The sequence below is a fragment of the Pinus tabuliformis genome, chromosome 2_1 (genome assembly GCF_031772625.1).
Source record: "Pinus tabuliformis cultivar Carrire ecotype Pingquan chromosome 2_1, CPIR1, whole genome shotgun sequence".
Lineage (NCBI taxonomy): Eukaryota > Viridiplantae > Streptophyta > Pinopsida > Pinales > Pinaceae > Pinus > Pinus tabuliformis.
The window spans coordinates 370,809,157-370,821,492 of record NC_142299.1 but is presented as its reverse complement, the minus strand read 5'-3'; the positions used below and the strand labels follow the sequence as shown (position 1 = coordinate 370,821,492).

At 38.3% G+C, this 12,336-nt stretch overlaps 1 pseudogene across 1 annotated transcript in view; it reads right to left on the bottom strand.

The window, feature by feature from the left end:
• Positions 1 to 390: 390 nt before the first annotated feature.
• The window catches only part of LOC149200411 (L-arabinokinase-like), a 448,322-nt pseudogene continuing 436,376 nt past the window's right edge, over positions 391 to 12,336 (bottom strand). The window contains exons 26-30 of the transcript XR_016253365.1: positions 2,685 to 2,896; positions 2,382 to 2,547; positions 1,306 to 1,377; positions 853 to 1,062; positions 391 to 761 (exon numbers count right to left, since the gene is read on the bottom strand). The product of XR_016253365.1 is annotated as an L-arabinokinase-like (transcript). The remainder of the gene's footprint in view (positions 762 to 852; positions 1,063 to 1,305; positions 1,378 to 2,381; positions 2,548 to 2,684; positions 2,897 to 12,336) is intronic.

Sequence of the window (12,336 nt, the reverse complement as noted above, 5' to 3'; positions counted from 1 at the left end):
GAGCATAGCTCAACTGTACATAGTCAGAGTCCCTATTATTTCGCACAATGCATAGCTGTTGCGTATTATTAGACAAGGCCTACACTAAGCAAGGGCAGCTGTCACAACTCACAACTTGATTAATGGCATTGCTGGACGCTGCTATGGCCTGGGGAGTATTCTCTGTGAAAAGAAAGCAATTAACCGGTTTGTGCATTATTAAAGTGGTACATAAAGTGACCTACATGTGGAAGCCTGTGATATTTTCTTTGTTTCATTGTTATTATTTATTTTAAAATTAGTTAAAATAGGTGCAAACCATAGCGTGAAATTGTTATCTGCAATAAAGAATTTGGCTGTCAGTTTAAAAAAATTCAAAAACTTTATTTTTCTAAATATCCTATATTAATATTTAATTCAGTTAAAACTTTAGCAAACTTGCCATTTGATTTCCGGAATGGCGGAAAATTATTTACCGTTGGAGGACACTGTTGTATCTTGCTGTACATAAGCACTAAGATTAAAGCATTTCCAGTTTCAACAACATAATCAAAGAATTAGACCAATACCAGCATTTTTTATTTACAGTTGTCCATATTCTTAACGTCCCTAGTCTATAATCTTTACAAAAGCTAAGGTAACAGTCATGCAAGACATTAAACTCATGATCTGGCTTGAATTCGGCGTTTGATTTTCAGGTAACCAAATTTCCCAGCTCCAGGAGAAGAGCCTTCAAATATGAAAGGTAAGTGGCCTATTGCAGCCCTGTATCGTTGCTGAATCTGCACATTTTAAAATATGATGACAATGATTAAACTGCCCTAGATATAACGTAATTATTTTCTGTTTGAATTTTGAAAACAATCAACGTACCTCGATAATTTCTTCACTACTTTGAATACAGTTTCGACCAAGCACACAAACTGTCCCACCTGAACCTCCACCTGTAATTTTTGCACCAAACAGTGTACCTTTTCTTTCATCAGAACCATCCTTTTTTCGATGTTGCATTTGTTGAACAAGAGTTATGAGTCGATCTGTGCCATCTGACCCAAGCCCACATTTGGAGTAGCTATAGTGCGACTAAAGCATGACACCACAATTCGTCAATCAGATAAAAAATGACTTTGTAAGATTAAAAGCAACACAGAACTAGTATCTTTTCTCCCATGGAGATTGTCTCTGTTACAATTATTTGTAGTTGTTGTCAACTAATTAATTTTTACACTGAATCTAATTCTACATCAAGAAGCCTGTTAATTCAAATAACACTATCTATCTAACTAATAGACAGATATATATACAGAGAAAGAGAGAGAGAGAAACCTGATATAAAAGTTCTCCCAGTGCGGAAAGCTGCTCATCTGTGGAAGCTGCTGTTAACAGCACTGCAAATGCCTGAAAAGTGAAAAGCCACTATTAAAGCAATTCCTTGATGGCTAAGACTTCAGAACTTTGAAAGATAAAAAAGCATCATATCGCAATTATTTATGTGCTAAGATAATTAACGGGAAGAGCTACCCTACAATAGCTCAGTGAGTACACCAGGGGCTGAAATCCTCATCCCATCAATTCCAATTTGGTTCCTGGCAAGCAGATTTATCCATATTGATGATATGAAATTGATCTAATTCTATCTATTACTGTTAATATAATTCAAAACTTCAACAATAGAAGCTAAGCATCAGATCCAAAGTATCAGAAGGCACAATGGAAAGAAAGATAATACACAATCTGAACCACGAAGCTATTTTCCATAGTTGGAGAAAGGCAAAGTTAGAGGTGATTTTACAAAACAGGTTTCCTGATGACTGCACGAAAATGATTTCAGTATAGACAAGCAATTGTCTAGCATCCTTATATTAGCTGCCAGGAAATTTTTTCCATGAGCATAAACAAAACCAAATGTGTTGAAGTGGCTGCTGGAACTTCAAACATGTAACCAAATGCCCCCATACATAGTGAAGAGTGAAATTGAGTATAACTTTAATGGGCTGATGAATGTTGAAATGTCGCTACTGTGAACATAATGAGCTTCAGTACTTAGCCCTCAAGATGAAGTGTTTTAATAATATAGCAACCAATGTTAAAGAAGTGTATCTAAACAAACACTACACAGATTAGAAAAATACGGCTGCATAAACAGATTCTCTGACAAGAAAACAGAGCCTTGGATCTATTTTATTCGTTAAGGCTTAAATGATATGTCATGGATTGGAGAAGTAATTCTGAAGAGGTAATAGAATGGATTTTGAAAACATCCCTATAAATATATTTTTATTTATGCAAAACTGAGTGGACCTTAAAATAAAATCAAAATCATCATGTCTGGAACTTGGAAGTAAAAATAGAAATACATAAAAATAGTTGCTAAATCCACAAAAAGGATGGCAGAATTATACATTAACATGGAAATTTTCATATATTGGATGCGCTGTTGGATCTTTCAATCCAGAGGTGTGCTTGGGATTGATCATTGTCACAGGGTCATTGTGATGACCATACATATCCAAGAAAGTCTGTCCACTCATCTTCTCTGGAAGTATCTTTCTATAAATTGCCTCGTATCTGCAATATCGCATCAATATATAAGAATCCCAACAAATAAAAAATAGGATTTATGAACTTGACCCTTTTATATACATAGGAACAAAGTGCTCGTAACAATCCATATTCAATTAAGATACAGCATCTTGCATGCATACCTGTGAGGTTGGAGGTTACACAAATAATCTAGTGTTGCTTCTTTTTCAAGCAAAGCAGGGTCCCACTCATCAAGTTCATCATGGATGACCCCATTGCTGTCATCCTGTAACTTGCTGTTGCTTGAGGTAAGAGAGTTGATGCAGTTGATTTTATAATTTGGCGACCCATGAATGTTCCAACCCTTACAGAACCATAGTCCGCACCACCAACACTGGAATAGAATTTTGCATATATATGAGTTAATCGTCACAAGCACCCACCAATTCATGCATCAACTGATATAGATGACCTAGTCCATAATATAACTGCATTGATACTATACATAGGCTCAACTTGCATTATTCTTCCTTCTAATTTGAGTAGATTTTAAAATATTGACCAAAGAAATTTTACTTTACATATTCCCTTTGAGGCTTTTTCTGGACCGATTATGCAACTTTAGGCCTTTAAACATATTTCCCGCTGTTTTAGTCTTACACTAAGTTGGATGAAAACTATTCTCTGTAAACTCAAGCAACAGTGAACATATCTCAAAATTACTCAGAAATCAACATCAGACATTTGCATTATAAAAAAACATGATTATACCTAAGTTGCATGAAATGGGGAAATGGGTACGAGTTTCCAAAACGGGCACGGGTACGAAACGTGACCCCCCCAAATTTTGGAAACGGGGAAATGCAATATATATATATATATATATATATATATTAGGACATTTAAGAAATATGTGCAATCATAAAGCATATATGATACATTCTAATTTATTACATTATGATTAAATTGTCAATGCATAAACTATAAGTCTCTAAATTTACATCACATTTACTCATGAATGATCACATAATGAAAATAGCAATATCCAAAATCAGCCACGAGAAATTTCTAATTTCTTGTCTCGTGCTTGATTGGGAGTCTCCTCCTACATAGTCGAACGACTTTAGTGCTCTTGATTAAATACAAGTTCCATACCCTAGTATCCTACGTGCTCTTGATTATTGGGAGTCTCCCCTGCATAGAGGGCTTGGTTCTCTTGATTAAATACAAGTTCCATACCCTAGTACATGACAAAATCCAATGGAAACATTGCAATCCCCCCAATCCTGAAATCCTGAAAAATAGATGAGTCTGTTGGATTTTGAGTGAGATCTAAAATTCTACTTTCTCCATATGAAATCCAATGAGGGCAAAACCACTCTCAAACATCCTGAGCCATTTCACGGTAATGTTAAAAATTTAAGTAAAAGGATGAAAATGAAAAATAAATGAGAATGTCACTTTCATTACCATGAACTGCATAACCACACTAGGGCCATAGGCTTGAACATTACGCTGCCCCACTCAAAAAAATCCTCTTTTTTATAACTTGAGAGGCATCCAAAAGATATTTTAGTCGCCCAATAAAAAATTAGAAGTGAAAAAATAAAAAATAAATACAAGAAAAAGTCAATTTACAAGAGGAAACTCCGTCGTACAACCTGGAAACGTGTTTCCGGCCGTACTGGCCACATTTCCTCCTCTAGAAACGGGCCAATATGGCCGGAAATGCATTTCCAGGCCGTACAGTATGAGTTTCCTCGTTTCTGGCCAGAAACGGACCCTTCTCCAAAGTTTCCTGCAACTTAGAATTATACCAAAGCTACCTAGATGCAGTGATGATGCTCTATTCTCTAGTCAATTGACCTAATACTTGTGTTTTGGCTTTCTTCATGGATGCTATAACTCAATTACAACAAGCCAAATCAACAAAATTTATTCAATACAACTATTATAGCAAGTCTAGTTCACTCTAAAGCACTGCAAAGTCATTCCTTGGTCAAAATCACCCTCTAAATGAAAAATGATAATCCTTCTACAGTGTAGCTTTTTAGTTACTTTGAAAATGTTTACACCATGTTTGGGTGTGCTTCATGAGATATGGGGTACATGGTGTATGTTCAACCCCCGGATGGTCCAAGATGGATTTAAACATGGAAGATGGTCAATAATGGACTTGCAGATTGGAGATACCTTGCTCAGTGGTTTCTCGACCTCAGTTGGGTGCTTATTAGGTGATAAACCTTATATTGTATGAGGTACCCTACATTATGATTTTCATCACATTGGATTTTGTTGCTTGTCCCTTGGAGTTGTTTGGATGGCAGTACACACTATTTCTTGGTTGAGTAGGTATTTGGTTTGGAAAGGATGCACTCTTTTTGGTGGATCATTGTTGTTGATAATCTTCTCATGGTTGTGGATGATACTTTCATGCCATTGGATAATCTTCTTGACATATGGATGCCACCACCATGTATGTGCCAGGTAGCTACACTCCTTATAAAAACATGGATCAACCACAACAATAATTATTGGCACCCTACTGCTAGGAGGTTACTTAGGGAGCACAAATAGAACTGTCTTGGTTGGAAGCCACAGGGAATAATGGGTGCCCTATAGAAACTCAACTTGAACAGCAGAAAGGTAAAGAGTTATGTGCTGATCTTTTGAAAGGACAATTGTAAAGAGTGGCACTGACATATCATTAGAGTGTTGCAATAAATTGTAGGGATCTAACCTACAGAGCCAACCTGATGTGGCATTTTGGAATAATTTGAAGTGAAATTTCAAATAATTGAAGGAAACAACTTTTATTTTGAAAGAAGAACAATGTTTCAAACAGGGCCAACTTGTATAGTCAGTGTTAGGGCTAACTTGGCACATGGAGGTCATTTGAGTGGCTATCCTTGTTGAAGGAGTTTATGAAGGGTTTGACACTTCATCGTTAGAGCCCTCATCCACATTGGAAGACTCTTGGGATGACGAGAAGGGATTTACAGCTTTGGAGGGTTTTGAAAGATTGTTGTCGGCTCACATATCCACTTGGAGGATGTGCTTTGAGTTTTGGTTTGCATCACTTGTGGAGCCAGTGATCTTTTGAAGGGCCATTGGAGGTTGGATGTTGCATCAAAACTCCAGTGTTCCATGGGGGCATGCCCCCCCACCTGGGAAAAGTGTCCCCACGTTTCCTTGTGTTCCGAGGACGTGGGGACATATGGGGGATGTTGCCCCAAAAAAAGGAAACATGAGGAAACTCAAAGGGGGGACGTTTCCTCCCAAAAGAAGAAATGTTTCCTGTGTTTCCAAAAACAATTGAGGTCAAATCATAAAAAGAAAAATCGTCAAAAATTCAACTTCCATCTCTTAGTGGCTATGTTGCAGGAAACGTAGGGCAAGGGGGAATTTCCGTACGGAAACGAGTACGAAACGCTGAAACGCTGTGGTACGGCCCTAAAACGCGTTTCAGGGCCGTACGACTCACGTTTCAACTTTTTACTTATGTTTTTTTTTAATTTGTTTTCTAATTTATTTTTAGGTTATCCTAGTGACTTCTAGTTGCTTCTAGATGCCTGTCTAAAGTTATAAAAGTGAACTTTTGCCCTAGTGTTGATATGCAGTTCATCAGGAAGTTTGAGGCATATGCAGTTCATGGTAATGTTAAATTCTTAAAGTAAAAGTGATATTCTCCTTTATTTTTCATTTTCATCCTTTTACTTAAATTTTTAACATTACCATGAAATGACTCTGGATGTTTGAGAGTGGTTTTGCACTCATTGGATTTCATATGGAGAAAGTAGAATTTTAGATCTCACTCAAATTCTAGCAGACTTATCTGTTTTTCAGGATTTCAAGATTGGGGGGATTGCAATGTTTCCATTGGATTTTATCATGTACTAGGGTATGGAACTGGTGTTTAATCAAGAGAACCAAGCCCTCTATGCAGGGGAGACTCCCAATAATCAAGAGCATGTAGGGTACTAGGGTATGAAACTTGTATTTAATCAAGAGCACTAAGGTCGTTCGACTATGTAGGAGGAGACTCCCAATCAAGCACGAGACAAGAAATTAGAAATTTCTCGTGGCTGATTTTGGATATTTCTATTTTCATTATGTGATCATTCATGAGTAAATGTGATGTAAATTTAGAGACTTATAGTTTATGCATTGACAATTGACAATTTTATCATAATGTAATAAATTAGAATGTATCATATATGCTTTATGATTGCACATATTTCTTAAATGTCCTACTATATATATCTATATATATATATATATATATATATACGCATTTCCCTATTTCCAAAATTTGGGGAGGTCGCGTTTCGTATCGGTTCCCGTTTCGGAAACTCGTACCCGTTTCCCCGTTTCATGCAACCTAGCTTAGTGGCCCCTTCAACACACGTGGCGCTTAGGTAGATCGCATAGATCTAGGCCAAGATGACTCGATTGGTTGGTAGAGGATGCATGGGGATGGTGCTCCAGAGCTCAAACATCTCGCTATGCATTTGTTGTCTTAGATTGCTAGTTCCTTTGCAGCATAGAGGAATTGGTCCACATATAGCTTCATCCACTCTATCAAGAGGAGCAAGCTTACCTCTAGAAGAGCGGAGAAGTTAGTTGTTGTGCACAATGCCTTACATCTTGACCATAGGAAGACACTTGAGTATTTGAAGGGACCAACAACACAATGGGATGTTAATCCAGAGGATGATGCACAAGTAGATATGGAGGAGGGACTTGATGAGACACAGATTGGGTTGGTTTGTGTGCCACTTAGCATGTTTGAGAATGCAAGTGATTCTAATTCAAATGGTGACATGGTTGACCCTGATTTATTCATGCAACAACTAGATGTAGAGACTAGCGGAGCATTACCTTGAGCAATTATGCTCATTTTTCATTTGATATGTTCTTATGTTATCTGCTTTTCTGTTTTAGATTTCAGTTGTATACTTTAGTTTGTTTTGAATCTTGATATATGATATATAAGACTTGACTCTATAAAAATTTGAATCTTGATATATCAGAGTTGATTTTTATTTCAATATTCAATATTCACAGTTGGAACTTCAATATGGTTTAAACTTTTATTTTCATTATACAATGTTACAGTTACATGTATGATTGTATCATGCTTTTCATTTTAAATTTGTTTCAGTTATATGATTCATCGATTTATCCTTCATGATGTAAGTGTTATATAATGATAAAGACAGTTAAATTATAAAATTTCAATGATATATTTATATTTTTTTAGTATTTTACTAATTTTGTTAGGGTCCCATGTGTTAGAGGCCTTACATCCCCCCACGTTTCCTAAAAAATGGTGGGGAGCTTTTACATAGGTCGCTCCTGCATTTCCTCGCTCCCCCATCCCCACGTCTCGAAAACTTGGTGGAACTATGCAAAACTCCCTTATACCAATTGTGCCCCATTTCTTTGTACATGTCACATAAATTCCTCTCAATTTATATAATTTAAATTAATTAATTGTTGAGGGACTTGTTACCCACTACATGTGGGTAGTATACATAGGAAAAAAATTTCTCCTAGATGGTCTTCAATTGGCAGCCAACAGCCCCTTGCAGCCACCAGATAGCTCGATGTGCCACTATCTCTGCCACCTGAGCTAGCCATGTGGTCCCTCGCCCATCTATTATGATCGTATGTTTGAAGGTGGGCCTCCCGACCTTGAAGGTATGGCTTTTCATTGGTATAGTTGAGTAATTTTGCTTACTTATCATGGACACTTTTGGGCATGGATTGGTGGGGGGATTCGGCGGAAAGAGTGGGCTAGGTTTGTACTCTTGTCTCCTCTGCCCGATTTGGTGGTTAGCTTTGTATCCTAGTCTCCTCCGCCCGATTTGGTGGTTAGCCTTGTACCCTAGTCTCGTGGGATCTCCTTTACTAGCTATTAACTTTAAGGTTGGCACTACATGGGAAATCCCGATGTTGGTTGTGTGGTCCTGTTTCCCGACACCATATACAACACTCCCCTCCATTCATTTTAACCTCATTCATCACTTTTCCCATCTGGGTCCACATAGGGTTAGCCTTCCCCTCCCTTGGTCCACACTTTGGGTCGGGCCTAGAATGATGCTCGGAGGTTGATGCAACTAAAAAGAAAGGAAAAAGCATAATTTGGCCACTTACAATAGGAAATGTACCACAAAATGCAAAAAATGGTCGGGACATACAAATGCAACACGTGGGCAAAAGCCAAACACGAGTTCTACCCCTCATTTATGGCCATCACCCTAGTTCCTAAGGGCAGAAATGAGCCCCCTCCACATTAAGTAACCCATGATTGTCCCAACCCCCAGTGGGCAATGAGCTGCCCACCTTAAAAGGGGGTATCTACTGCTATATTCTACACATCATGCTCTCATCCCCTGGAGCCCCGAGCAATTATGAAGAAAAATCAATCAAAGAAAAAATGCATATGAAGGGTGGAAAAACAACAGTTGGGGTAACTCAAGTACCATGATTTGCTCCCTCCTACACTCATATACCCAAGTGTGAGCTTCCCTCATCATAACTACCCTTGTACCATGACATGTGGCTTAGAGCCTTCCCCTGATCCCCACTCCGTCTCATCACTATATCACATGCCACCTACCCATTGATGGATGTACCATGGACATGCACCCCTTTAAAGGCTAAAACCACCTAATAGGGTCCTTGGTTAACCCCTTTATTGAGCTTGGAGACATCTGTACATGCCAAAGCCCACTCTGGAAGGACATTCCACCATGAATTGCCCATTTGATTCTATGAATTGTAAGCTCTTTTACTTGATTACTCTAATGATTGGTTGTATTGGAGGGCAAGGCGACGCATTGGATCTTATGCAGGAGTGCAAGTGGGTCTCCATTTTGGGGTTTGGTCTCCCTATACGAGGTCCAAGCCCTCTAGAAGGCCACATTGGCACGTGTAGGGTGAGCGTTGAGAGGCATGGGTCTCCACCATAGGAGAGAGTACTTCATGGATCCCCAACACCATTTAGGGATTGCTCGTGTTCCACTTTTTGGATGAGAATGATGCACCTGGATTACCATGCCTAGTTGGCTCCACACATGTACCACACACTTGGCAGATGTTCGAAGGTCAAGATGAGGATGTGTCTCATTGTAGGAGAGAACAGGAGAGTTTATGTCATCATCCTATCCCTTACAGATAGTTTATAGGCATTATTGATCCACTTGAAGACCCATGAGGATGTCATTGTGCCCCCACGCCCACCAAGGAGCACCACATATGATTTGTTTGGATATCAAGGGGCCAAACCCTTGTACACTATGTTTGGAACCTTTTCCCTCCACTTGGCACATTTGGACTCCATTAGGCCTCCTCAATGGCCCAACAACTCATCATATTCATTGTTTTCCCCTCTTGACATGCTATTTTCTGTATTGTTGAGCTATCTTGGTGGGCTTGTCACCATGTCATGTCATTATTATGTATTATTTTATTATTTGGGGCTAAATTAGATCAATTAGGCAAATTGAGTCCCCTTTAGAGTTGTATAAATATGGGAGAGGCTCATTCTAACCTTTCATCATCACATGGATTGAATTAGTATCTCTTGAGAGATTTTCACACTTTTTGGAGGGTGAACTTTTTGGAGTTCCTTGATCCACTATGATGTTTGGATTTTTGCTATTGTCTTTGGAGCTTCTTTCTAATGCGAAATTGATGAATGGATATACTCTCTCTTTCTCTCATGTAAGTCGAAATTTTGATGGTATTCTTGTTATCTTACTTGTAAAATGCATGTATCTTGTTATCATTATTCTTGCATGGGTTAATGTAATGTGAAATTCTTCTGGGGCCTTGAATAATTGATTAAATGCATGCTTTGATCTTTTGAGGTATTGGGTGAATGTTCCTAGAGGCACCTCTTAGGTTGGAAACCTCGAAACTTTGTCTCCTTCACAAATTTGAAGTATAAATCCCTATTGATCTAGTTGTTGCCCATGGAGAGGCTAGCACAGATCAATTAGGGCTCCTTAGCTCATGAGAATTCTCACTCTATGTGTATCTTGACTCCATTAAGCCCAAGCAATAAGACACTAATCCTTGTATCCCTTTGGTGGTCAAATTTACCTCTCTTTTCTTCACTCTTCCAAATTCTAGGCCTAACCCTAGAGGGTCACCTAGGGAATCAATTGAATTCCTTTCTAGCCATCCAACCACCTCGTTTTTTGGTCCAACACTGCGATGGGGTTATCTCTAGAGGTCCTTTAAGTTTCAAGCAAATCTAACAGTGGAACCCCGAAATATAGAAAGCCCTAACCACAAGAGCAATTCTTGCACTAGCTTGATTTTGGTTAGTGTCTTCATTGGGATCATTGCATTCAAAATCTCAAAGAAAATTAATCCTTTGATCCTATTCTCTTCCCTAATTAGGTCAAGCCCCTCCTTGATTGATCAACTCCATACCCTTGACCCAGTTTGGGTTCACTTGGATTCTCTGTGGTCCCACAAATCTACAACTCAAATTCCACAAGGATGACCTAAAGGCCATTTCTTCATTAGGATCCTTAAGTCTAGGAAACCCCTTGTGAAGGCATATCCCCCAAACCTAGACTCAAGAATCCTCTTAGCACTTCCTAGAGAGTCTACCACCTTGCTTTTGAAGCAAGCAAGCTATCTAATTGAGGCTCTCTTGTGAATAGGCCCTGGGAATCGCTCTGTATCCATTTATAGATCCATCCTTCCAAGTGATTCCCTTATACCATGTCTCCTCCCATCAGTGAAAGTTCGTAAAGAGCAAGGAGCCTTAGCTGAGGTGACAATGGGCTATCGCTCCATTGTTAACCCTTGATCTAATAGTTTCTCTATAGGATCCCCTACTAGGACCCCTGCTAGTTTGAGTGGTAACATGACTTTTTCCTCTTCATAGGCTAGAATAGAGGATTTTATCCTAAAATTGATATTTTAATTGTAAAATAAGTTGAACACCTCTATAAATAGAGATGCACTTCCTCTCACTTTCTCATGGTTGGATTGGGGAAAACATCTATTAGCAGGTTTAAAGTTTCTATGATTTCTTCTTCTTATAAATTGGCTATGGATGGATGAGTTGAACCAAACTTTTGAAATTTTATGTTGATGTGAATTTCACTCTTTTCATGGATGGATTTTGGTGAAGCTTGGATAAATGCATGATAATCTAAGTAAGTGATGGGGGGACATGAGTGTGGGGAGATGCATAGGGGGCACGTGTGGGAGTGCCCTCAAATTTTAAAGAAAATTAGGGGGGACGAGGGGTATATATATATATTCAATAATGAAAGCATAAATACAATGATCCATACATAATAGAATTAAATAATGCAATACAATGGTTCATACTCATTATTCATACTGATGCATACATCATTTAGCCATACACCACAAGATTCAATAATGAAATACATTGACCTATAATCATCATTCTAGATTCTAAATTGATTTAAAATTTAAATTCATCATTCATCATTCTAGAATCTAATTAGCACTAAGCAAAATAGATTATAGTAGATACTAAGTCTAAAGAATGGAATAGTAAATTGATATAACTCGAACTCAAAATAGTAAAGAGTGATGAGTCAAAGAATCAGTCTAAGGTCACTGATATCTAGAGTGAAGACTCGAAAGTTAACACTTAAAAAATAAAAATGGACAATGAGCATTGGAGGAGTGTCGCGGGGGAGGAGAGGCAACAATTAACTGGTAAGTCAGATAGCACTGGACGATAAGTCGAGTAGAGGTAAGATAGGTAAGTTGAATGAGTGAGTTAGGGACTGCAAATTGGTTTAGGTTTTGATATTTGTTGTGTATTTT